Here is a 27,078-nt window from a genome sequence, read left to right on the forward strand (position 1 = left end):
TCTCTTCTCACTCTCTCTCCTCACTCTCTCTCACTCTCTCCATTTTATCTCTCCTCTAACTTTCTCTCTCCTTAATCTCCCTCCTTACTTTCTCTCTTCTCTCACTTTCTCTCTCCTCACACTCTCTCCTCACTTTCTCTCTCTTCACTATCTCTCTACTCTCACTCTCTCTCCTCTCACTTTTTCTCTCCTCACTCTCTCACTTCATTCTCTTTCTCCTCACTCTCTCTCTTTAGTTTATCTCTCTTCACTTTCTCTCTCCTCACTCTATTCTCACTTTCTCTTTCCTCTCATTCTCTCTCCTCACTCTCTCTCCTCTTGATCTCTCTTCTCTTTCTCTCTCCTCACTCTCACTCTCACTTTCTCTCTCCTCACTCTCACTCCTCTCACTTTCTCTCTCCTCACTCTTTCCCTTTACTTTCTCTCTCCTCACTCTTTCTTTAGTTTCTCTCTCCTCTCTCTCTCTCTCCTCTCACTCTCTCCTCACTTTTTATCTCCTCTCACTCTATCTCCTCACTTTCTCTCTCTCTCTCTCTCTCTCTCTCTCTCTCTCTCTCTCTCTCTCTCTCTCTCTCTCTCTTTTAATTTTCATTTTTAGATGTACATTTAATTTATTTTGATCTGCATATTAACACCTAATCTAACCTATTAACCCCTAATAAGACCTATATTAAGATGTAATATGACCTATTAACACTTAATAGGATAGGTCTTAGGGCCTAATAGGACCTCTTAGTTTAAATAACATATTAACATGTCTAATATGACCTATTTAAACTTACTTGTCTACCTCTTAAGCTATAATATGATAGGTATTAACATTTAATAGGGCATAGTTAACATTTAATTTGCACATGTTACCCATGTAGATGACATCATGCAATAGAGATCAGGGTCAGGGAAAGGATGATGGTTAGCCTCAGGATCAAGGGTAGGGACAAGATCATGGGTAGCCTCAAGGTTAGGGACATAATCATGGGCAACCTTAGAGTCATGGACTAGGAGATGGGCATGAACATGGTCAAAGGTAGAGAGGGGGAGAGGGAGAGGGATAACTCTAGTTAAGGGGATGCGAGTTGTATATATTACTATTACTACTGATGGATCAAACATTCTTGAGGAGAAGCTACGAGAGTTGAGTCAGATTGAGGTTGGCACTGGGATAAGATCATATATGGAGATGATATGTGGTCATAATACTAGTGACTGTACATCACTTCCATCTTATTTGGTTACCCCTTTGCAATCTTCAATTATTACAGAGGATTGAGATGATTGGAGATGGAGGCTCTATTGACGACACTACAACACATGTTATGGATGACCCTCTTGCTCCTCCGATGTAGGTGCCTGTTTTAATTTTTTTTTTGTACAATAAAAATTCTACACGCAAGCATATATGCATTTACTGATATTTTTAAATGAATAATATTTTTCTAAGCATAGGGAGCAAGGCCTACGTCTTCTTGTTTGGGATTTGATAGTGGAGGGAGAAGATACATTATCAATATGCCACCTATTACTAGTGGCTGGATGTGACTTAGTGCTCAGGTGATATTTAAATTTAGACTTTTAAATTAATTTAATATTCATACACACACGCACAAACATGCACACACACACACACATGCACATGCACACTCACATGCCTATGCACATACACATGCAAATACACACACATGCACATGCACACACACAAACACATGCACATGCACACACACACACATGCACACACACACACACACACACACACACACACACATGCACACACACAGATGCACACACACACGCACATGAACACATACACACATGCACACACACACACACACACACACGTACACACACATGGGCACACACACACACACACACACACTCACACACACACATGCACACACAAACACACACAATTGTTTGGCTAATTATTGGACACTAAATTTGTAGGGTACGGTTGGTAATTCACAAGAACATGATGCTCATCAGTCTTCGTTAGAGGGGTAGTCTATTTGTATGCTCCTAGAGAACTCTCTAGTTTAGGATGTATGCACAATATATTTATTTTATCATTTATCTTTGAGGGAGACATATACATATTTATGATTTGACATTTATAGATGTATTGAAATGTATGTACATGTTCATGGTCCATTTACAATAAATGACATATTTATATGATTTGTATGATTAGACATTTTATATATGTTTCTAATTTATTCTCAATGTGATATATATTTTTAGTTTATGATTAGGCATGTGATCTAGATATACGTTTCTAGTTTATGATTACACACATTATTGTTTCAATTTAGGTGATTTAATTTCTAGGTTTATGATTATATGTGATTGATTAAATTATCTAGTTTAGTTATTAATTTCATATGATCATTGATTCAATTACATAGTTTAGATATTAATTACATGTGATTGATTACGTGTGCAGTCTTGATTCAATTTAGGAAATTCAATATGTTATAACTTGCACATGATTAATAAAATTAGATACTTGTCTATGTAACTTGCACTCAATTGACTAAGTATGATTAAAATTTAGAATTAAGTCCTAAACATGAGATAAACATACACATATCATAGATATTCATACACGTATTAAATAATATTATTGCTCATATTTATTTGTACTTATAAAATTGTAAACATGAAATGAACATGTACACATTAAGTCCTAAACATGAAATGAACATATACACATGTATGTATCATTTATATTAAATAATCCATGTACACATAAATCATTTAAATATAAAATTTAAATGAAATGTTACACATGTATAAGTCCTAAGTTCATGAAAGAAACATAAAAATACGAGTCTTAAACATGAAATTAACATGTACACATTAATCCTAAACATGAAGTCCTAAGTTCATGAAATTAACACATGAAATCCTAAACATGAAATTGAAATACACATGTATCTATAACTTATATTATATATATAAATATGTGATTGGATAAATTTAGGTAATTCAACATTATAACACTTGCATGATTAAAATGATTAGGCAAATGATTGATTAAATTGAACATACACATGTATATAACTCATAAACATGAAATGAACATATCATATATACATATAAGTCCTAAGTTACATGACATCTACATGTGTATAGATATAATTCCTAAATATTAAATGAATACATATATACATATACATATATAAGTGGACTAAATATTAAATGAACATAAATACTAACGTGTATACGTCTTAAGCTGTACATGAAATGAAAAGAATGTACATATAAGTTCTAAACATGAAATGAACATATCATATATAAAAATAAGTCCTAAGTTACATGACCTATACATGTGTACATTTATAAGTCCTAAATATGAAATGAACAAGCATGTATAAGTCCTAAACATAAAATAAAAATGCATATACATATATAAGTCTTAAACATGAAATGAATTGTATGTACACATGTATATACGTCTTAAAAATGAAATGAACATGTGGGTACACATACACATATAAGTCCTGAATGTATTAAATGAACATACGTTTTAAATATCTCTTGAGTGAAGATAAACATGAAATATCTAGGAAAGTCCTAAATATGAAACATCTTGAGTGGTTCCAAGCGGCTCCACATGCTCATGGAGAGCATTTAATATATTCTCATGGTCCTTAATATATAGTCTCCACTTGTGACATCCACTTTGATTTTTAACTAGATGTAGATAAATTGAGGTAGAAATAACATGATGACTATACTAATGCACCTTATTGTCAAGTTTGAAATAAAAAAAGTGAATAAAATGTTTCACTAATATGGTTTACTTGAGATATGTTTCCTCGAAATAACTGAATTTGCACACTATGTATTTAAATATATTTAAATGTGTAAATTCAAAATAAATAATTTTTTTATTTAATAATAAACATGTAATATATATAATTTAAAAAATAAACCTAGAGATTATAATATTTCATCACTTTCTTTAGGTTCAATTAACATCATCCTTTTTGTAGTGCAATGAAATAAATAGTAACTCACTCTTTCTACATGTCTAGGCTCAACAATAACTACAAAGATTTTCCCTATACACACAAAATACATACATGTACACTTATGTGAGATAAACTATCCTTGTGACATTAATACACACACACACACACACACATTTAATAATTTTTAAATAAAAAATACTTACCAATTCAAACTAGTCTAGAGATATGGTTGTAATAAGAAGAAATCAAAGGGATGTATCAAAGTTTTCATCTTCATCTCCATTAACTGTATCTATAAAAACAAGTGACACTAAATTCCATGGACCTACATATCCATGATCCTTGTTCATGCATTCAAAATAATTCTCAGAAATACAATAACAAAGAAAAACATGAATAGTCTCTCATGTACAATGTCTAATTGTGATGATTGGTAGACATAATAGAATGTAAGGATCATGTTTTTTTATCCTCTTGTAAGCATGGATAGTTTTCTATCAAAACCTAAACAAACATATTTAAAATATACATAAATATTAGAGACTATATATATATACATACATACATGTATAACTTAAATAATTTAAATATATACATGTACACACATGCACCTTATATCTCCCAAAAGACTCTACATGTACTGCTTGACTCAATCTTGATGATGCACCAACCTCATTTGATGCAAAATTTGTCTTGCACAATTCAACAACATCATGTGCATTGTTTATATGAACTCCCTTATAATTCATTTGACACTTTTATAGAGCACGTTTGATGCAAGCTCCCACACCATCATGTTCACCTTTTCCATGTCCAATTTTAAAGAAAATCCATACATGTGGTATGTTTTCATTATGATGATATCAAAAAAATGCATAAAATGGTCTAGATGATTTTAACTGTGTAGTACACCCATATGATCATACATAATGTTTATCAATACTTATGCCCCTTTCTTTCATATATGCAAAATATTTTCTAAAACAATGTTCTAATTTAGAAGTAATATTCTTTCTTGATAACTCATGCTTCATCTGTGCTTTGAATACCATCCAAATCTAACTATGCATGATGATAACACACTTATATCATAATAGTAACCTGATTTGAAAATAGTACCTTGATTGAATAGCCTTTTGATGAATGAAAGAATAATTTTATGCAAAGTCAACAACTAATAAAATGGTTCCAAGTGGAAAATTATCTTTAAGTGTTTAAAATTTTTTTGCTTTCCACTTTTCAAAAAAAAGAATGATGAATATATGGTTGAATCAAACTTTTAAATTTGTCCATAAAAGCTCCAATAGTTATCTACTCTTTAAACATACTCTAATATTTTTAATTCTTTCCCAAGCTTAGTTTCATTCCTTACATACTTGTAACCCTTGTAATTTATCATTTTTGTGACATCAATATCTTCATTTTTAAATGGAAAAAGAGCCAAATTAGCACATGTGTCACATGTTCCTTTAATGCAATTAATTTGACCAAAAAGTGTTGCAAGCATGAATGCTCATGATATTCCTATGGGGGAGTATTATAAATATGTTACTATGATGATATGTTACATTCATGATTGAGTTTGTCATTGATGTCAACATAGTAGTTTTTTGTGGTATTTGATAGAAGAACAACAAAAAAATCAATTTGATATGGATGGCTAGTTGAGTATTCTAACTATCTAAGGTTATGAGAGATACATCTGAGTACCTAGTATATGCAGTTAACATCAAAAGAAGAAATGATAAGTTTGGAAGAAATTATGTAAGTTTTGGTGATGTCTACTCTGAGGTAGAGTTTATAGAGGCATGTTTTGGTAAACTTATTATATCTCCTAGAAGAATTGTTATTCTGAGAATTGAGGGTTGAGGATATGAAGAAGAAATGTTGGTGATGATGTGGCTAAGATCATTCATCATAATCTTATGTGTATGGAAACTTATTCAAGTTGCAAAGTGGAAGATTAATGTTATCACTAAGTGTAACATGTTCTTAATGTGGTCCTGTAATGATTAATTGAGAAGGTCTAATAGTCAACTCAGGGATTTTTTTTGAGGACTTAGTATAAAGGAAGGATATTTTCCTTTATCAATTATGTATGGTATTGTATGGTTGATTGATGATGGGCCATACCACCCGTACCAACTCACAACCAAACATGCAATAATATGGAGACACGAGAGATGAAAAATGCTTCATAAAACTTCCATTAATACTTGAAATTCATTAGAATATTCTCCAAATGAAAAAACTCCAAATTCTTACAATATAAGAGAGATTGCTCGCTAAGAGCTTCTACAAGAAATTACATCCAAAGAGCTTCTACTTGAAGAGCTTGTCTTGAAGAGCTTCTATTTCTCCAACTTCCATTAGAAGAGCTTCCATTTTTTGAACTTGATTACAAACGATTATAAGCCTTGCTTAAATAGCCACTTCTAACCCAAGACATTACAAACACAAGCAATGTGGGATAAAAGGTAAATACAACTACCTTTAAATAAATATCAAATTCCCACCCAAATACAACTAAGCACCCAACAAATATTAAATTCATGATTTAAGGAACTTTCCACAAACTTCTAAGATGCCACCTACACACCTCGGTTAATGGAATGACAACTATTTTTATTATTTTCTATTTATGCCACCCATGCACCTTGAAAATAGAAATTCCTCTTTTCTCTTTTTTTTTTCCTATTTTTTATTATTTTCCTTCCATTTTTGTCACTTTCTCTCTCCTCCATAATTTTTTTTTTCTCTTTTTTTTTTCTTCTAATAATTTAATTTTCCCATGTAAGATGCTCCTGCATCAGACTCCCTTGGTAGATAGAAAAGTGTGTCCCACACTTTGACGCCAAAAGAAAGATATACAACCATCTTCATCTTCACCACAAGCTTCCACCCCAACATGCAAATCTTCCACATTTTTTTGTTTTTTTGCTGATGCATGATGCTCCTGCATCCAACTCCCATGGTAGAAAAAATTTTGTGAATATGGATTCACAAAATGAAGTAGCCACTGGTGATATTCTTTTTATTTTTTTCTCTTCCTCCAACACATAGCTGGAACAAGTATCCGGTGCTGATATATTTCCTTCTTTCTTCTTTTCCAACACCTAGTCGGAACAAGTGTCTATTGCTGAAATTTTTCCTTTGCAATGAACTTTGTCCAAGTATAAATCTCATCCTCATTCAATCTTGTTGAATTAGTCACACCTGTAATAAATCTAGCAACACCATACCAGTCTTCCTTTGCATACCACACATGACTAACAAGATCCTCATGCAAAAAATCATCAATATCTTTTAAACTCATATCAAAGACAACATCCCATGATTCATAAGAATTTACCTGTTTGACATCTTCATCTTTGCTTGCCTCTTTTATGTCATCAACAATGCACGTAACTACTCCACTTGCTTGATCTCCAACTAAGGCACTATACTTCTCCTCCATTTCTACAATCTTCAAATCATCTTGATCTACTTCAAGTTCATAAGTCTTGTCATCTTTATGCTCTTCCTCTTCTCGTTCATCTTCTTCAACATTAAGTTCGCAAATGATTTCTTCTTCATCTGCTTGCTCTTCCACTAGATCATCTTTCTTTTCCACATCCAAGGAATTATCAACATCTCTTTTCTGGTGACATGCTTTTTGTTTCCGCAACTCAACTTCTAATTCATTCACTTGCTTCTGCAAATCAACTAGCAATGATTGTTGATTTCTTGCTCTAAATTTCTCAAGTCGAGGAATCCTTAGAATCCATCCAATCACAAAAATCATCTTCTTCTTTCTCTTCTCCATAATCAAGTCTTTAGAAGACAAATCTCATGCAACACAAGAACCTTGTGCAAACTGCCTCACAGTCGGCGATCTATCTACAAAATCAAGGACTTCTTGACAAACTTCAACCAACTCAAGGTCCTGGTGCAAACTGCCTCACGTTCGGCGATCTGTCCGCACTCTCAGGAACTCCTGCTCTGATACCACTAATGACGGGCCACACCACCCATACCAACTCACAACCAAAAATGCAATAATATGGAGACAAGAGAGATGAAAAAATGCTTCATAAAACTTCCATTAATACTTGAAATTCATTAGAATATTCTCCAAATGGAAAAACTCCAAATTCTTACAATCTAAGAGAGATTGCTCGCTAAGAGATTTTGCAAGAAATTACATCTGAAGAGCTTCTACTTGAAGAGCTTGTCTTGAAGAGCTTCTATTTCTCCAACTTCCATTAGAAGATCTTCCATTTCTTGAACTTGATTACAAACGATTATAAGCCTTGCTTAAATAGGCACTTCTAACCCAAGACATTACAAACACAAGCAATGTGGGATAAAAGGTAAATACAACTACCTTTAAATAAATATCAAATTCCCACCCAAATACAACTAAGCACCCAACAAATATTAAATGCATGATTTAAGGAACTTTCCACAAACTTCTAAGATGCCACCTACACACCTTGATTAATGGAATGACAACTATTTTTATTATTTTCTATTTATGCCACCCATGCACCTTGAAAATAGAAATTCCTCTTTTCTCTTTTTTTTTCCTATTTTTTATTATTTTCCTTCCATTTTCATCACTTTCTCTCTCCTCCATAATTTTTTTTTCTCTTTCTTTTTTTTTTTTCTAATAATTTAATTTTCCCATGTAAGATGCTCCTGCATCAGAGCATCATGCATCATTGATGATTGATGAGAAGAAAGAGTAAGAGTAGAATGAAAAGTTGAACAAAGTAGTGTAGAAGTGAAGGAAACTTCATTTCCAAGGTTTTGCTAAGTGATATGAGGTTTGATATTTGGATTCAAGGTTCATGACCTAGTCTACAAGGTTTGACAGTGATTGGTTCAGTTGACAGAATAAAGGCAAGAAGAAAATAATAGTAAACTACATATTTGAGTAGTGAGCTCTTCTTGTAGTTGAAATTGTATGTATGGGCAGTAGGCTCTTCTTGCATACATTGTACTACAACTCTTAATAGGGTTGGCATAGCTCTTAACAAGGTTGGAATGTCCTAATAGGGATTCAAAGTCTCCTAACATGGACTCTATGTACTAAATGTTATAATAGAATCCTAACAGGGTCCATCCTCTAACAAGGAATATTTATATTAATACATCATCTTGTGGGCATAATTCCCACTAGGGTTTTCCCTCTAATCAAGCGTTTACCTAGTCAACATAGCTGGTGTAATTATCTATGTGCATCTTATTATGGTTTCTATTTACTTTGGTTGAATGGTTAAGTTTTTTAAAAGAAGATAAATGTTTTAATTGTTGGATAACTCATTCAACTCCCCCAGTTATCTTGGTGGACTATTGTTTCTAACAATTGGAATCAGAGCATCAGGTCCTTGAAGATAAGGCTTAACAACTTTAGGAGATCAGTGGCAAGTTATTTTGGAAAAGATAGTCCTACGTCTAATGGAGGAAATTTTGATACCTAGAAGATGGAGCTTTCTTTTGAGAGATCAAAATTGTGTACAGAATTAAGCATCGAGCTTTAGGATAGAGGCACAAGTAAAGATAGATTGAGATTTGAAGACATGAATATCAAATAAGGTATTGATTTGCTTATGAAAGGAGAGAAAAAATGTATGGAATTTTTTTCTTGATGGGCATGTAATGAGTTTGGTCATTTTTCATCTAGATGCCCTAAGAGATTAAGAAAATCTAGAAAGAGTTTGCTTTCTGATGAAGATGAATAATTTAGAGAAAGTATGGAAAGATCCTTAAAAGATTGTGATAATAGGGCTAGATTAATTTATGAGAATAAAGTAATAGAAGAAATAACTTTCGTAACTATTATGGAAATGCAAATGGAAGAATTGATGAGAAATTTAGAATACAAGAAAGAATAGTTGATTACAATTCAAATGATGATGTTGTTACTATGCCAAATAATGATGAAGTATTTCTTGAGACTATCAATGATTTTTAGAGTGAAGGAGAGCCAAGGCTGGAACAAAGCTTGGAACCTTTAGTAGAACCAAGAGTTGAGATAGCAACTCCTACTTTAGGAAAGAATATGATAAAGAATTACCCATCTGAATAGATAATTGAAAGAAAAGACAAAGGTGTGATGAAAAGAAGCAGAGTCAATGAAGATCTATGTTTAATATCTCAAGTTGAACCTAAGAATGTAGATGAAGCATGTAAAGATCATAATTGGAAACAGGCTATGAAAGAGGAATTGGTCCCTAGACCAATAGAAAATAATGTGATAGGAACTAAATGGGTATTCAAGAACAAGATGAATGAATAAGGTGAAGTTGTAAGGAACAAAGAAATATTGGAATGTAAAGGTTACTCATAGCAAGAAGAAATTGAATAGGATGAGACCTATGCTCTAGTGGCCATAATAGAAGTAGTAAGATTATTCTTAGCCTATGCAGGACAAAAAAAATTCAAAGTGTATTAGATGGATGTCAAGTCAACATTTTTGAATGGAGAACTTAAAGAAGAAGTGTAGATTGAGTATCCTAAAGGTTTTCCTTTGAAATATGACAAGGATATAGTACGTAGATTTAGGAAAGCATTGCATGGCTTGAAGCAAGCACCCATAACGTAGTATGCCAGGTTGGACAAGTATTTGACAAAGCTTGGATATAGCAAAGGTATGACAAACAATAATCTCTATTGGAAAGAAATTGATGATGGTTTGATGATTTTAGTAATATTTGTTGATGATATCATATTTGGAGGAGATGATGAAGAAAGCAAAAAGTTTGTAGAAGAGATATAGAAATAATTTGAAATGAGTATGATAGGAGAAATGAAATACTTTCTAGGATTACAAATTGTACAAAATAAAAAGGAATCTTTATTTCTTAGACTAAGTACTTGAAGGATTTAGTAAAAAGGTTTGGTTTGGAAACATGAAAACCCATTGGAAAAAATATGGTAACTAGACACAAGTTATCTACTAAGAATGAGACACCTATTGTTGAGTAGAAGAAGTAAAAATCTATGATTGGAGGATTGCAATATCTGATTCACACAAGGCCATATATAGAAAATGTAGTTGGAATTGTTGCAAGATTCTAAGTTGATCATAGAGAAGCACATTATGTAGTAGTTAAAATGATATTTAGATATCTAAAAGGAGCATTTGAGTTTAGATTATGATATGAAAAATCTAATGACTTTACTCTAAGTGTTATATTGATACTGATTGGGCAGGCAGTATGTATGACAAAAAGAGCACCAGTGGTGGAGCCTTATTTCTTGGAGGAAGATTGGTTTCTTGGTTAAGCAAGAAGCAAGATTGCACATCACAAAGTACAGTAAAAGAAGAATATGTTGTAGCAACAAACAATTGTAATCAAGTTTTTTGGATGAAGCAGATGCTGAAGGATATAAGGTTAGAAATCAATGAGCCTACTATCATACATTGTGACAAAAAAAGCATGGTAAATATGTCTAAGAATCTAGTGTTACATTCAAGGACTAAGAAAATTTCTATTAAATATCACATGTTGAGAGAGAAATTTGTAGAAAAAGAAATTAGATTGGAGAATGTGAGCACTAAAGATAAGATTACAAAGATATTCACTAAGCCTCTTCCCAAAGAGGGTTTTGAGTATTTGTGAGGTATGCTTAGGGTTATACCACTTCCTACATCAGAGTAGAAGATGTAAGAGTGCATTAGTCTAGTGTAATAGAGCACCATTGTTTTCTAGACTAAATGTTGATGCTTTCTTGTATGGGGGATTATCTATGATGGATAGAGTCATCTAGGACTATTGTTGGATGTTGTTTTGAATAGTGTCTTTTGACACTTGAGCTAAGAAAGAATCAGTTGTTGCAAAGTTTGATGCAGTAAAGTTGGCTACTAAAATGTTTGACATTGATGTCAATGGTGGAGATGTTTGGCATGACAAATAGCATGTACAACATGACACTTGGAGATGTTCGACATAACTACAATAAGTATAGAAGAAGCAAAACATGGAATAATAGTTTGATAGAAAGCACATTGAGGTATATCAATGGGGGAGAATTATTGATGAAGAGGATTCCAAAAGAAAGTTGAACAATTTCTTTTGTTGGTATTCTTGGAACTAGATTTTTTCATCTATGGTTCCATCAATGCCAAAGGGGGAGATTGTTGCAAGAATGAATGTTGATGATATTCCTATGGGTGAGTATTGTAAATATGTTACTATGATGATATTTTACATTCATGAGTAAGTTTTTCATTGATGTCAACATAGCAGTTTTCTATGGCATTTGGCAGAAGAACAATGAAAAGATCAAGTCAGTACGGATGACTAGTTGAGTATTCTAACTATCTAAGGTTATTGAAGATACATTTGAGTATCTAGCATATGTAGTTAACATTGAAAGAGGAAATGATAAGTCTTAAAGAAGTTATGTAAGTTTTGGTGATTTCTGTTCTGAGATAGAGTTTACAGAGGCATGTTTTGGTAAACTTGTTATATCTCGTAGTAGAATGGCTATTCTGAGAATGGAGGTTGATGATATAAAGAAGACATGTTGATGATGGCATGGCTAAGATAACTTGTCATAATATTGCATGTATGGAAAGTTATTTAAGTTGCAAGGCAAAAGATTAATGTTATCACTAAGTGTAATGTGTTCTTAATATGGTCCTATAATGATTAATTGAGAAGGTCTAACAACTGATTTAGAGAATTGTTTTGAGGAATCAATATAAAGGAATGATATTTTCCTTTATCAATTATGTATGGTATTGTATGGTTGATGATTAATGATAAGTAGTATTAAGAGTGGAATGCAAATTTGAGCAGAGCAGTGTGGAAGTGAAGGAAACTTCATTGCTGAGGTTTTGATGAGTGATATGAGGTTTGATATTTGGATACAAGATTCATGACCTAATAGACAAGGTTTGATAGTGATTGGTTCTATTGATAAAATAAAGGAAAAAAGAAAAGAAAAGTAAATTGCATGTTTGAGCAGTGAACTCTTCTTGTAGTTGAAATTGCATGTTTGGGAAATGAGCTCTTCTTGCATACATTCTACTACAACTCCTAATAGGGTTGGAACAACTCCTAACAAGATTGAAATCTCCTAATAGGGATTCAAAGTCTCCTAGTAGGGACTCTATGTACTAAATGTTGTAATAGACTCCTAATAGGGTTCATCCTCTAACAAGGAATATTTATATTAGTGCATCATTTTGTGAGCATCATTCCCACTAGGGTTTTCCCTTTGATCAAGGGTTTCCCTAGTCAACAAATCTAGTGTAATTGTCTATGTGCATCTTATTATGGTTGTTGTTTACTTTGATTGAATGGTTAAGTTTCTTTAAAGAAGATAAATGTTTTAATTGTTGGATAATTGATTCACCCCTCCTCTCAGTTATCTTGGTGGGCTATTTTTTCTAACAACAAGATCATCTATTTTGTCACATAGAATAGATAAAATGAACCCACTTCATCTACTAGGAGGAACATTTTTATAACCAAAAGTAGCTTCTACAAATTTTAGATGAACCTAATAGTGGAGCTCAAATTAAATTTGATAATGACAACAACAAGTTTCAAACACTTAGTTTCTCCTTACATAATATGGATTCAATCTTTAAAAAAATGTCTACCCAATATTTATATAAGAATTTGAACTATAGCTGAGGCATAAATTTCATGTTGTGTTATGTTCATCCAATTTTTTGAATGACATTCATAATGATTAGCTCTAACTATGCATCTAAGAACATCACTAATATTTAATGAAGGATGAGTATTATCAATTCAAAGTGATATCACCCAAAACCATTCTCCTCTTAACATATTTTGATATTGTTTTTCTACTAAAACTAATCTGTGATGAAACTAAATATATTTGTCTATTTTGAGGTACATTGATACTAACAATAGATTTCACCATTACTCTTCTTGTTAAAATATTATCTTTACCTTGAGTTGTCTTCCCTACAAAGTTAAAACCTTAACATTTTCGATAATATCACTTTGCATGTTATAAACTTTTCTTTATTACGATGTTGTATCTACACCCAATAATTTTAATGGCTCTTGCAAGTTTTTTTCGTAGAACATAGGAAAGTACTTGGGCTTTGTCAAGTGTTTCCAAATCATCAATTTTACTTGTTGTTTCTTTTACTATCTTATTCAAAACTCTCTTTTTCGAAAGAATTAACAATTTAATATTAGCAAGTGATTTCAATTTATCCAAATCAATTGCAAATAAATAATCTAAATTTCTATGTGCGATATTTTTATTTACACTTATATATAGTCTTAATTGTTCATCCATACCAATTGGAGAAATTGATTCCGACCCTTCTCCAATTTCCATTACTTCATATCTTGAACCTCTAGAACATCAATTTTCTCATATTCTGATTGTTTGTTATGGGATACATGTACATAAATGAATGAAATTACAATATTATTTAGAGAAAATAAAAAATGTAGACAAATATGAATATAGAGCTACATATCTTCTCTATTTTGATGATAATTTACTAATTGTTCCATGACTTCTTTGTTTACATCAATTGATCTATTTATTTTTGATTTAATTTGTCTTCCTTTCTTTCTTCCCATCTTTATTCTTCACAAAACTATCAAATTGTCTTTAAAATGAAAAGTCCTATATTTTATACTTGCCTTTTTTCTATTTCTTCAAAAAATAGTGAATTTAAAGGTAATTTTGAATTGATTTAGGAAATCAAAAAATTTGTACATTTATATCAAGTAAAAATTCAAAAAAAATTGTTTGGGCCTAGGGGGCTTTGATTGAAGCCGCTTGGGCCGATAAGGAGCTTTGAATGAAGCCCCCCTAGGTCACTTCCTGACATGAAAGAAAGATTCCAAAAGTGTGAAGGGGGATTCGTTCAAACCCCCCTTGGCACCGGGGGCTTCAAATGAAGGGGCTTTATTTGAAGCCCCTAAAATACATTTTTCTGCAAATTTCATAGTTTTTCTATGAAATTTTTCCCTTCTAAGGGCTCAAACAATGGCTTAATATGTCTATTTAAAAAAAAAAAATATACCACTTTGTTGTACTCTAAATAAGCTTTTCATTGACTATACTTTTGATATACATGATGTTTATTGTGATTTTTATTTGTAATTTTATTAAATATAGGGTTCTTGGCCATTTCACAAGTCTTAGTTTGAAGCGTCAAGAAAAAGAAAAATGATAAAAATTAAATTTAGAAAAAAATATTTGGTACAAAGGCATGTGTGTTACATTTCTAAAAAAATATGAAAAAATCCATTTTGATTTATATAAAAGAAATTATATTGATCAAAATCAACCTATGTGTAATTTATTGTTAACATCCTTTTACCATTTAATAGAATCTATAATTTTTAACAAAATTGAACGAAACCAACTAAAGTTTCTAGGTATTGATGTTACTATTCTAGCCTTGAAATATTTTTGTCATTATCATATTTTAAAAAAAGTTGTGTTGATCAAAACAACCATTACTCTTTAAAAACACTAATTTTTCATATATACCACTTCTCGAAGGAGAAACCAAATTTATCTCTATCACTTTAGAAAAATAAATAGTGTTAGAAAAAATATATAAAATGCTACGAATCACTAGTTTACATCATTTTTGAATTATTTACAATTTTTTAGTAATACAGATGTGGAAGTGATTTAAAAAAATAAAATCTGTTTCAATGTTAAAGTTGGCCAAATAGTGAGAACCATTATTGTGGCCTAACCTTGTCGATGTCGATGATGACTATGCTAAAATTGATGGAAACACTTTCCCATTTCTACTAAAAAATAGTAGATATCTATAAAATCTAACATTATACATATGCTCATTCTTGTTCTGCTAACAAGTCAAACACTCCCTTATATGCTTAAGTACATCATCCTTCATACACTTCCAACACTATCTCTCACTAATTTGCATGTAGGTCTTAAAATAACCTAGATGACTCGCCAAAGGTGTATCATGAATTGTCTTCATTGTCTTGTGCTTAAGATTGGATTTAGGTACTAAATAAATCATATGTTTATAGTAAATCACATCATTAACAACTTTCTACTTGTCATTATAAATTTGCCTATTCATAAGTTCAGAAGAAAAAGGATTTATGAAATACTTAACCAAAAGTTGAGATTTCCAATCAGCTTTGGTCTCAGATATAGAGGAATATGTAGTAGTAGGTGGCCTTCTAGAAAGTGCATACACCACATCATTCTTCTTGCCTTTGATATAACCAATGTTAAAATCATAAGCCTCAACCTTAATAACCCACTTCTATTCTCACTTTTCAAACTTCTGCTCTAGAAGAAAATGTTAGCTACTATGGTCTACCTTCATCACAAATTTCACACCTTGTAGGTATTGTCTAAATTTTTTCAAAGCATGCATGATGAGCAACATCTCCTTGTCATAACCTAGAGAATCATAATAACCTAGATGAAGAGAGAGAACAACTAATTTGGATGGAGAATTAGGTGGGTAATATCCCTGAGAAGCTAAAGGCCTATAAAATAGAGTTGCGTCAACTAGTTAAGGACATTAGTCAAAGGATGGATATGGTTACCTCAAGTTTGTTTGCAACTACTATGAGAATTAGTATAAGAAGTAGTGAGGAAATCATTTCCTTTGTTGTAGTTCAACTGATTAGTGGCCCTAGTAAGAGAACCAAACAAAGTATACATAATGTTTCTAATCCCAAGGCATGATTAGTTTAGTTTTCACTGGTAGATGTTACAATTGCAATCAAGTGGGCCACAGTATGGGCATATGTCCTAAAAAGGCTTTCACCCCTTCCATGGGGGAAAGGAAAACATGATTGGTATAAGAGGATGACATACAAATTATCACATCTCCTATTTCCAAATTAGGACCAGTATTGGATGGAGAGAATTTTATGTTGAGAAGGACTTTTTTGAAGGTACCTAATGTGGTTGAGCCACCTTAGAGAAAGAGCTTGTCTAAGACTACTTGTAGGTCTCATGGGAAGATTGGTAGAGTGATAGTGGACCCTAGTTCCACTGAGAATATAGTATCCAAAGTGATGGTAGATAAGTTAAACCTGAAGAGAGTAACCCACACCACTGCCTACAAGGTGTCTTGGTTGAATAAGGGCCAATAAATACTAGTGGATGAATAAACATTTGTAGAATTTGAGATAGGGGAATATAAGACAAGGTATTATGTGACATAATGCTTATGGATGCTTGTCATCTCTTGTTGGGGCATCCATGGTAGTATCATGTAAATGCTATACATGATGGGGAGAAGAATGGTTATGTGATCACCAAGTAGGAAAAGAAGTTTTAGATGGATCCTTTGACTGAACCTAAGGAGGAGAAACATGTGGGGGAAAGTGTGATATTATTGAATGAGAAGGAGTTCCTAAAGGCTATGAAGAAGGAGAAAGGAGTTTTTTGAGTAGTAGTGGTAAGATCTAGAGAAGAAACTAAGGAGAAGGTCCAAGTACCTCAAGAAGTGCAACAATTTTCAGAGAAGTACCATGAAATAGTGAACAATGAGCTACCTAGTACATTACCACCTATAAGAGAGGTAAGTCATCAAATAGACTTGATACTAGGAGAAAATCTACCTAAAAAGGAAACTTACCAGATGAATCCAAGTTAGAATCTTGAGATTGTAAAATAAATACAAGATTTGTTGGGAAAATGCCTAATAAGGAAGAGCTTAAGCCATTGTGCTATACAAACTATTCTTGCACCTAATAAAAATGAAAAATAGAGGATGTGTACTAACTCTAGGGAAATCAACAAGATCAATATTAGATATAGGTTCCCTATGCCAATGATTGAGGATTTGTTAGATAATTTGGGAGAATCTTGCTACTTCTCCAAGGTGGATTTGAAATCAGGGTATCAACAAATTAGAGTTACACCTTGTAGTAAAAGGAAGAAAAACTTCAAGACAAATGAAGGCCTACATGAGTGGCTAGTAATGCCCTTTGGCTTGAAAAATGCCCCAAGTACTTTCATGAGAGTAATGAATGAGGTGCTAGTAGATTTCATAGGTAAGTTTGTTATTGTTGATTTGTATGACATTTTGATCTTTACTAGGTCCAAAGAGGAGCATATGAAGAAATTGGAGATGGTCTTGAGGAGGATACATCAAGAGAAATTGATGATTAATCAAGAAAAATGTGAGTTTCTAAAAACTAAATTAGTATATCTTGGGTTTGTTGTTTCCAATGGGTGTATTAAGATGGATCGTGATAAGATAAAGTCCATATTGGATTGGCCAACACCTAAATGCATAGGAGATGTTAGATTTTTTCATGGATTGACATCTCACAATAGGAATTTTGTGAGAGGATTTAGTCATATATGTGCACCTATTCTCAACACTATCAAAAAAGGCATAAAATGCCATATTAAATGGTTTGAGGCAACAAATAAGGGGTTTAAGATATTGAAGAAGATGATTGAAACCCTACCTAACCTAAGGTTTCCCAAACTTCAATTAGGTCTTTGTTGTAGAGTGTGGTGCTAGTAAGCTACCCATTGGGGTAGTGCTAAGTCAAGAAGGACACCCTATGGCATTCTTTTCTAAAAAGTTGCATAAGGAAAAAAAAAAGGCACTCTGCTTATGACCTTGAATTATATGCAATGGTCCAAGCCTTGAAAAAGTGGAGGCACTACCTCCTACCAAAGGAATTTGTAGTGTATAAAGATAACCATGCCCTTAGATTCTTGAATGGACATGAGAAACTAAATCAAAGACACATCAAGTGGGTGAAATATTTATAGGCATTTACCTTTGTGATCAAGCACATGAAAGGTATAAGAAAAAATCTTGCTAATGCTCTTAGTAGAATATTACTAGCCATATAGGGGGTACAATTGAAAAATTTGGGAATGAATGATCTAAGAGACCTCTACAAGGAGGATAAAGACTTCAAAGAAGCTTATGAGGTATGTGAGAAATTCAAACAAGGTTTTAGAGTTGATTTTACTAATTACATACTATAGGAAGTTTTTCTATTCAAAAGACACCTATTGTGCATTCCACAATGTTCCATGAGAAATAATATAATCAAGGTAAAGCATTGAGGTAGTTGAAAGGGATATTTTGGAGTAGATAAGACACTATAACAAGTCACTAGGTACTATCATTGGCCTAGGTTGTAGACTGATGTAAGGAGGTTTGTGGATCAATTTCATGTATTTCAAAGGGCCAAAGGAAATAGCCACAATGTAGGGTTATACCAACTACTCACTATACCACAAAGGCCATATGATTTCTTGGGTATGGGTTTTATTTTAGGACTACCTAAAACACCCAGAGGTCATGACAATGTAGTTGTTGTTGTGGATCATTTTAGCAAGATGACACACTTCATCCCATGTAAGCAAAAAATTATGCTTCACATATAACAAGCCTATTCTTTAGAGATATGGTAATAATCCATGTCTTGCCACTTGACATAGTGAGTGATAGGGACAGTAAATTTCTAGAGCATTTTTGGAGGACCCTTTGGAAGATGCTAGGAACCAACTTGTATTTTTCTTTAGCTTACCATCCTTAGTCTCATGGGAAAACTGAGGTAGTGAATAGTGTAGAACAAGATTTAGTGTGCAAGGAACATTAACATTAAAGTAAACATTCACAAACTAAAAATAAATTCACATATATGCTTAGACAAAGAAAATAAACAAGAGATGCAAAGCTCAAAAGATGAAGCACTTCATTACTTTCTTGATTTTGTAGATGCGTCCTTTGATGTGGATGTATGCTCAAGATGCTCAAAGTTGCTTCAATGGTGGAGATGGGTAAATGGCAAATTGGTAGCTTTGTGAGCTCTCAATTTGGCATTATAAGGGTATGGGTATGGCTTTTGGCTTTCAAGAGGGCATGATAACTTTACTCAAATGGTTGTTGTTGAATGGATTGGGATGGGATTCAATTTATAGGCTAAGGGCTTGAGGGATGGAGGGCTAACATGCAAGGAGAGATGAAGGCTTAAGGAGGGCTAGGATGCACTCAAAGGAGAGCACATGGATTGGCTTTTTTAGCACCAATGGGAAGGTGACACTTGTCACAAGGAGGATGAGTGTGAGAAGGTAGGGTAAAGGCTTGGTTAAAGGCATGATGAGTGGGGTTGAGTATGTAAGATCGATGTAAGAGGAATGAGTGTGGAAGAGGGAAGAGTGTGGAAGATGGATGTAAGAGTCATGAGTGGGCTTGTAAGAGTCTTTTATGGTTTTTAAGAGCACTCATGACTTGGTGGTTGGGATTTTTGAGGGGAGACTTTGGTTTGGTTTAGGAAAGTCTTAAACTTTCTTAGGGAATGTGACAACATTAGGGGGTGGATTAGGCTTGGGTTTAGGATTAGATTAAGGATGTTAGAGATGTGCAAGTGGATGTCATTAATGAGGTTGGGTGAGTTAGTGGCTAAGCTTGATTAGTATGGGTGGATGGGGTGGATTAGGCTAAATGGAGGATTAGGGATAAGTTAGGGGTTTTTAGATTTGAGGATTTTATTTATCAAATAGATTTATTTAATAAATGGGGATTTTTGGAATTAGATAGAAGAAAAGGATTTAATTGATAAATGATAGGTTATTTGATTTATCAATTAGGACTATAGATGATTAATTAAATTAATCAACTAGGGGATGAAAAAAGATTAATTAAATAAGAATTTAATTAATGATGCCTTTAGAGATAACTAAATAGGGTTATCAAAGTGGTGTAATCAAATTTAGGTGTCTACATTTTGCCCCTCTTTGACATAGTGTTGAGACAACACTATTTCAAAGAAGTTCGAATGAAGACGACACGAGGAAGATGTTTTAGCAATGAGGTTGCCCTAGTCTTGGATAAGAAGAGGAGAGAGTAGACTTAGATGATGCCCCTTCAAGAAGGTGACGGGGAGAGAAATGAGGCTTGACAACTTCTTGAAAAGTACAAGAAATTGAGATGAGCTAACACACAGGTTGGCAAAGAGAAGAGGTTGAATTAGCTTAAATTCTCACTATGGGAGAATGATAAAGGGAAATCAGGGGCACAAGAGTAAAGAAAGCTTAAGAATTTCCAGGATTAGGGGGAGGATTGAGGAGCGGAGTGCTATAAAAGGAATCCATGGTAGGGAGATCGATGATGGAATGATAAAGCTGATGAAACAGGATTTCAAAGAGTCAAATTGGTAGAAGATGGGTTTTGGAGATCCTTAGGACTAGGATTGTGGATCTCGAAAGATGAGGCTTGGTGGATTGGTTTGATTGGTGGATCCCTAAGACTAGGATTGTGGATCCCTAAAGCTAAGTGTGAGGAGTGATTCAAAGAGATACTGATGCATAAGCTGGGGTAAGAGCGACAGATGCAGGATATGGATGGGGGATAATGGAGATGAAGGGAATCCATTGAAGCTTTTTGAGCAGGGGGATACTTCAAAGAGAAGTACCACCATGTAGTTGAGAACTAGATTTACTATAGGACTATTGGTTAGTTGCCAAGGTTACCAAGAACATCAAGGCCTTTTCACCAACTGTCTAGAGGACTGACGAACTGACTAAAAAAAAACATGCAAGGATTTCCCCAGTATCACACATGAATCCCAGAGGAAGCACCGTGGAAATGAAACTGGGTAACCCACAAGCAGAAAAAGAAAACAAACGAAAGACATGATCAAGACCTTATGCTTTGATTGCCCCATTCGCAGCATGCCATGATATGGAAGATCATGGCAACCTTGAGGAGGGAGCAAGGAGATTGCTTGGAAAAGATATTTTCAAGACCCAAGAGGGAAGATCCCAAATCAAAAGAAAGTGAAAATCCAAAAGAGAACTGTTTGCCAACGAGATGGGTAGGACGAGGTACTAATGGACCAAGATTAGATATGAGGAAAGCTATATCCTACAAGGACCTATCAGAGAGTACCTAAGCTGGTGGACTTGGATGAGTGATGCGTTTGGCAAGCTAAACTAAGAAGGATAACACTTTGGTGACAGGAAATCTAGCTAAAGGATGCATTGGAATAGCTAAGCAAGGTCTGCAATGTGTGCAAGATGTTGATCAAGGATGAACTGACACGAAATCTGGATAGATACAATGGTACTAAGCTAAAGAGGATGTACAAGATGATGGACCAAGATATGTTACAAATGTACAAGTTTTGTTCATGTTTGGGTTTTTGTGAGATGGAAATGTTTGTGAAGGATGAGATGTCTGTAATAGTTGATAGGTGGATAGTTAGATGGTTTGCGAAAAGCTTAAGTGAAAATGGGGTTTTGTGTGTGCACGTGATAGTCTATAAGCTAAGATACAAGCTTATTTACAAGCTAGAATATGGTACAAGCTTTGGACAAGATTCGAATATACAAGGTATGGTACAAGATTTAAAAGGTATAATACAAGCTAAGGTACAAGATTTTACAAGCTGAGGTACAAGATTTTACAAGCTGTATAGGAGGTATTTACAAGCTCCATTAGATTTTGGATATTTGGTTGGAACACCAAGGGAACAAGCAGGTGTTTTATGGTGATGGCGGGTGGATGGATGAGGGATAGGATAGTGATAGATAATGGATTAGTCTTTAGTACACAAGGCACCTAAATTATGAGGTTTTCACCAAGGTACCTATCCAAGGCACTCGAATTGCCAAGTTTTCACCATTGGATGCTTATTTCTCTTTACTATTTTTTTGTATTTTTCAAAAGCTGGGTATACCAAGGATCTTCAAGCATAAAACTTCTTGAGATGAATGATGTTAGTGGGATCATTTGAGAGTTCTCCTTCTAGTGTAGATAACTAATAGGCTCCAAAGACAAAGGAGGCGATAACCACATAGGGGCCAAGCCATGTAGGTTCAAACTTGCCTTTCTTTTCTCGATCTGCTTGGACTTTCATATTTTCTTTGAGGACCATGTCACCTGGCTAAAAGTGTCATGGGAGCACCTTCTTGTTGAAATTCCTTTTGAGACAAGTTTGATAGATTGTGAGATGATCATAAGCTTGTTGTCGCTTCTCATCTAAGAGATCTAGTTGGGTGAGCCGAGCTACTCTATATTCTTCATCTGATATTTTCCCTCGCAAAGATATGCATAATGAGGGAAGTTCAACCTCTATGGGTAGTACCACTTTGACACCATAGACTAAGGAGTATGGAGTTGTTCCTATGGATGTATAGAAGGAAGTTTGATAGGCCCATAGAGCCAAATTTATTTGTAGGTGCCAATCGTGACCGAAATCATTTACAACTTTCTTTAGGATTTTGAGGAGGGTTTTGTTAGTTGCCTCTACCTAGCCATTACCTTGTGGGAAATATGGGCTAGAAAAATGGTGATGGATGTGGAGGGAAGTGCATAATTCTTCCATGTTGAGATTTTCAAAGTTACCTCTGTGGTCAGTGAAGATGGTGGATGGGATGCCGAAGCGACAAACAATGTGGTACAAGATAAACTTAGAGACCTGAACTCCTGTAGCTGAGACTAGGGGGACTGCTTCCACCCACTTAGTGAAATAGTCTATAGCTATTATTATCCATTTATGTCCATCAGATGAGAGAGGTGTGATAGTTCCAACAAGATCAAGGCCCCAACAAGCGAAAGGCCAAGGTGGTGCAATAGGCTGTAGATCTTGTGCTGGAGCGTGCACAAGATTTGCGTGTTGCTGACATGGGAGACACTTTCTGACAAATTCACAGGAGTCTTCTTCAATGGTAGGCCAATAGTAGCCTACTCTAAGGATTTGTCATGCTAGGACAATACCACTTGTGTGGGCACCACAAAGTCCAGAATGCACTTCTTTTAATGTCATCGTGACCTCGTTTTCATTTAAACATCAAGAGAGAGTATTGTGATAACCTCGATGATATAGGGTATTGGCTATGATAACATAGCAAGATGATTTTTGGATGAGGTTCTAGTGTTGGGTATGTGTGAGGTGAGGGGATGTGATACCATCATTAAGGTAAGTGTGAATTTCATGGTACCTAGGGGATTGGGGACCAACCAAGATACAAACACGGTTTGAATCCTCATTCACATAGGCAGGTGTGAGGAGCTGCTCGACTAAAAACTCATACTGTGTAGCTACTTGGGGAATTTCCAAGAGCGAGCTGATAGTAGCCATAGCATCTGCTGCTTTGTTCTGCATTTGAGGTACTTATGTAAACTAAAGCTTTGTAAAATGCTAGGTTAGCTGATCAACTAGCTCTTTGTAGGGTAATAGCTTTTCATCTTTGGTTTGATATTCATTTAGGACTTGCTTGATGATGAGCTAAGAATCACCAAAGATTTGAAACTCAGTGATATTCCATTCTATGGCTATCTTTAATCTTGCTATAAGAGCTTGATATTCTGCTATATTGTTGGTGCTAGGAAATTGTAGCTTGAAGGCTTTTGGAATGTAATCTCCTTGAGGTATAACCAACAATATTCCTGCCCTTGATCCATGAGATGTGTATGAGCCATCAAAATAAAGTTTCCATGGGGGCTGTTCTTCAATTAGATAGATATGCTCATCTAAAAATTTTTTGATCAAAGGATATGCATCTATTAGAGGTGCATTAGCTAGGTGATCTGCTATAGCTTGCCCTTTGATTGCCTTTCTGTCCACGTACTGGATGTCAAACTCACTTAGTAGCATAACCCACTTTGCTAGCTGACCTGTGAGTGATGTTCTAGAGAGCATATACTTGAGAGGATCAATTTTGGATACTAGTTGGATGGTATGACTTAGCATGTAGTGGCGAAGCTTTTGAGTTGAGAAAACAACTGCCAAACAAGCTTTATCCATAGGATTGTAATTGAGTTCATAACCAACTAGGGTTCTAATGATATAGTAGATGGCTCTTTCTCTACTATAATCATCATGTTGTGCTAGAAGCACCCCTAGTGCAGTAGGTGTTGCTGATATGTACAAGATTAAGGGACGACCAGGAACTGGTGGGACCAAGATAGAGGGATTGGCTAGATACTGCTTGAGCTGATCGAAGCTATGCTGACATAAAGGATCCCACTTGAAGTTCTCATCCTTCTTTAGAAAATGTGAAAATGGTGTACACTTATCTGCAAGCTGGGAGATGAAGCGTCAGACAGATTGAAGCTTTCCCTGAAGAGAGCGGAGATGTCGCAGTGTCTGAGGAGGAGGCATGTCTAAGATAGCCTTGACCTTCTTGGGGTTGATCTCTATAACTCATTTAGAAACTATGAAGCCTAGAAGCTTGCCATATGTGACCCCAAAGACACACTTCTTGGGATTTAGCATGAAATGATATTGGGCTAACTTATCAAAGACTTTTTCCAGGTCAGCAAGATGATCCATGAAGGTGTAAGATTTGACTAGGATATCATATACATAATCCTCCAAAATGTTATGCATAAGATCATGGAAAATGGATATCATAGCTCTTTGATAGGTAGCCCCAGCATTCTTTAGGCCAAAAGGCATCATGGTGTAGCAAAAGGTTCCCCAAGGGGTAGTGAATGCTGTCTTATGCTGATCCTCTTCTGCAATCTTGATCTGATTATATCCAAAAAATCCATCCATAAGGGACAGAATTTCATGTCCAGTTGTAAGATCTACAATCATATCTATGTTGGGCAAGGGAAAATCATCCTTTGGACAAGCTTTGTTAAGATCTCTAAAATTAGTGCAAATTTTGATGTCACCAGAAGGCTTAGTGATAGGGACCATGTTGGAGATCCACTCTAAGTAGTCGATAGGTTGAATAACCTTAGCAGCTAACATTCTTTCTAATTTACCTTTGACCAGTAATGCCACCTTGGGGTGCATTTTTCTAAGCTTTTATCTGACAGGCTTGATCTTTGGATCGACTGCAAGATGATGAACTACAAGCTTTGGATCAAGTCCTGGCATGTCCTGATATGACCATGCAAATTGGCCAATGTTCTCTCATAAGACCTCAAAGAGGATATCAGCTTGGTCTTGTGATAGGGATGTAGCAATGTGAACAAGTTTGGGGATCTCTGAAGAACTGATGTTGACTTCTCTAGTATCCTCAATTAGAATAGAAGACACCTCTGATCGATTATCTTGAGGAGGTAATAATAAATCCTCATGTTTTTCTTGTGGCTCTGGATTTTCTTGCTAAGGGGTTCTCTTCGCTGCCTTAGCTAGTCCCGAATTCACCTTAGTTTCAGTTTTGGGTGTATTGGAACTAGGTTGGGGATTTTCTCCAAAATAATCCTTGGGATCTAGCTTGTAGATGTAGGCAGAATCTGGCTTTGTTTGCTTATGAGGAGTTTCGACTCCCATGAATGTTAGAAGTGCTTCCTCTGATGCGAACTCATCAATGTGTATGACGCTTGGTTGGTCCCAATCTATGAGTTGTGGATGAGCGAGTGCTAGGTCAATGAGATGGATGGATAGTTCTCGGAGAACAGAGTCTCCTAGGAAGATTTGGTCTAAGATATCATCGTAGGCTCTCTTTTCAACTTCCTCAGGAATGTCTTTGATTTTGACAAGGTCGCGGTGGATGTTCAAAAAAGCGTGTCCATTCTCATTGGTGCCCCCAGTTATGGGTATGCCAAAGCCAAGACCTGACTTCATTTCCCACTTATGTGCTTCAATGGGACATTGCATGCCCCTTTCTTCTGGTCCTAGTCCACCTCCTTGATAGTTCCATTTTTTCAGTGATGAGCTTATGTTCTTGGGGATACTTTTGGCTGAAGTAGTCAAGGCATTCTTGATTTCTTGGAGGTGCATCCTTATGTAACCAATTGTTGATATCTGGAGTGAGCTCTTCATGAGGAGGGATTTTTGAGGATACAAAGGTGGTTGGGCCAAACTATTTGTGTAAGGGAGGTGGAATCTCCTTAGCTTTGTGATATGTTGATCATCCATAGGTATGTGGATGAAGTGGGATTGCTCTGACAACAAATGCATCTGACAGACTATATTCTCCATAGCCTTTGTTATTGATCTTCATGGTAGATAGGGTGGAGGTGAGGATGGTTCATGGGTCATTAAAAGTGTGGGATGAGCTGGCGATGGCTATGTTGATATCAATTCTAGGGCAATGATTTGTATAGGAGGCTTCAACCACATTGTAGTAAGCAAAGGGTTCTAGATCGGCATGGATGGTTACCTCAGTGCCCTGATGCAAAAATTTGATGCACTGATGGTAGGTGGATGGAGTGGCCTTC

Source organism: Cupressus sempervirens, chromosome 4, assembly GCF_028749045.1.
Source record: "Cupressus sempervirens isolate cs-2001-9-10 chromosome 4, ASM2874904v1, whole genome shotgun sequence".
NCBI lineage: Eukaryota > Viridiplantae > Streptophyta > Pinopsida > Cupressales > Cupressaceae > Cupressus > Cupressus sempervirens.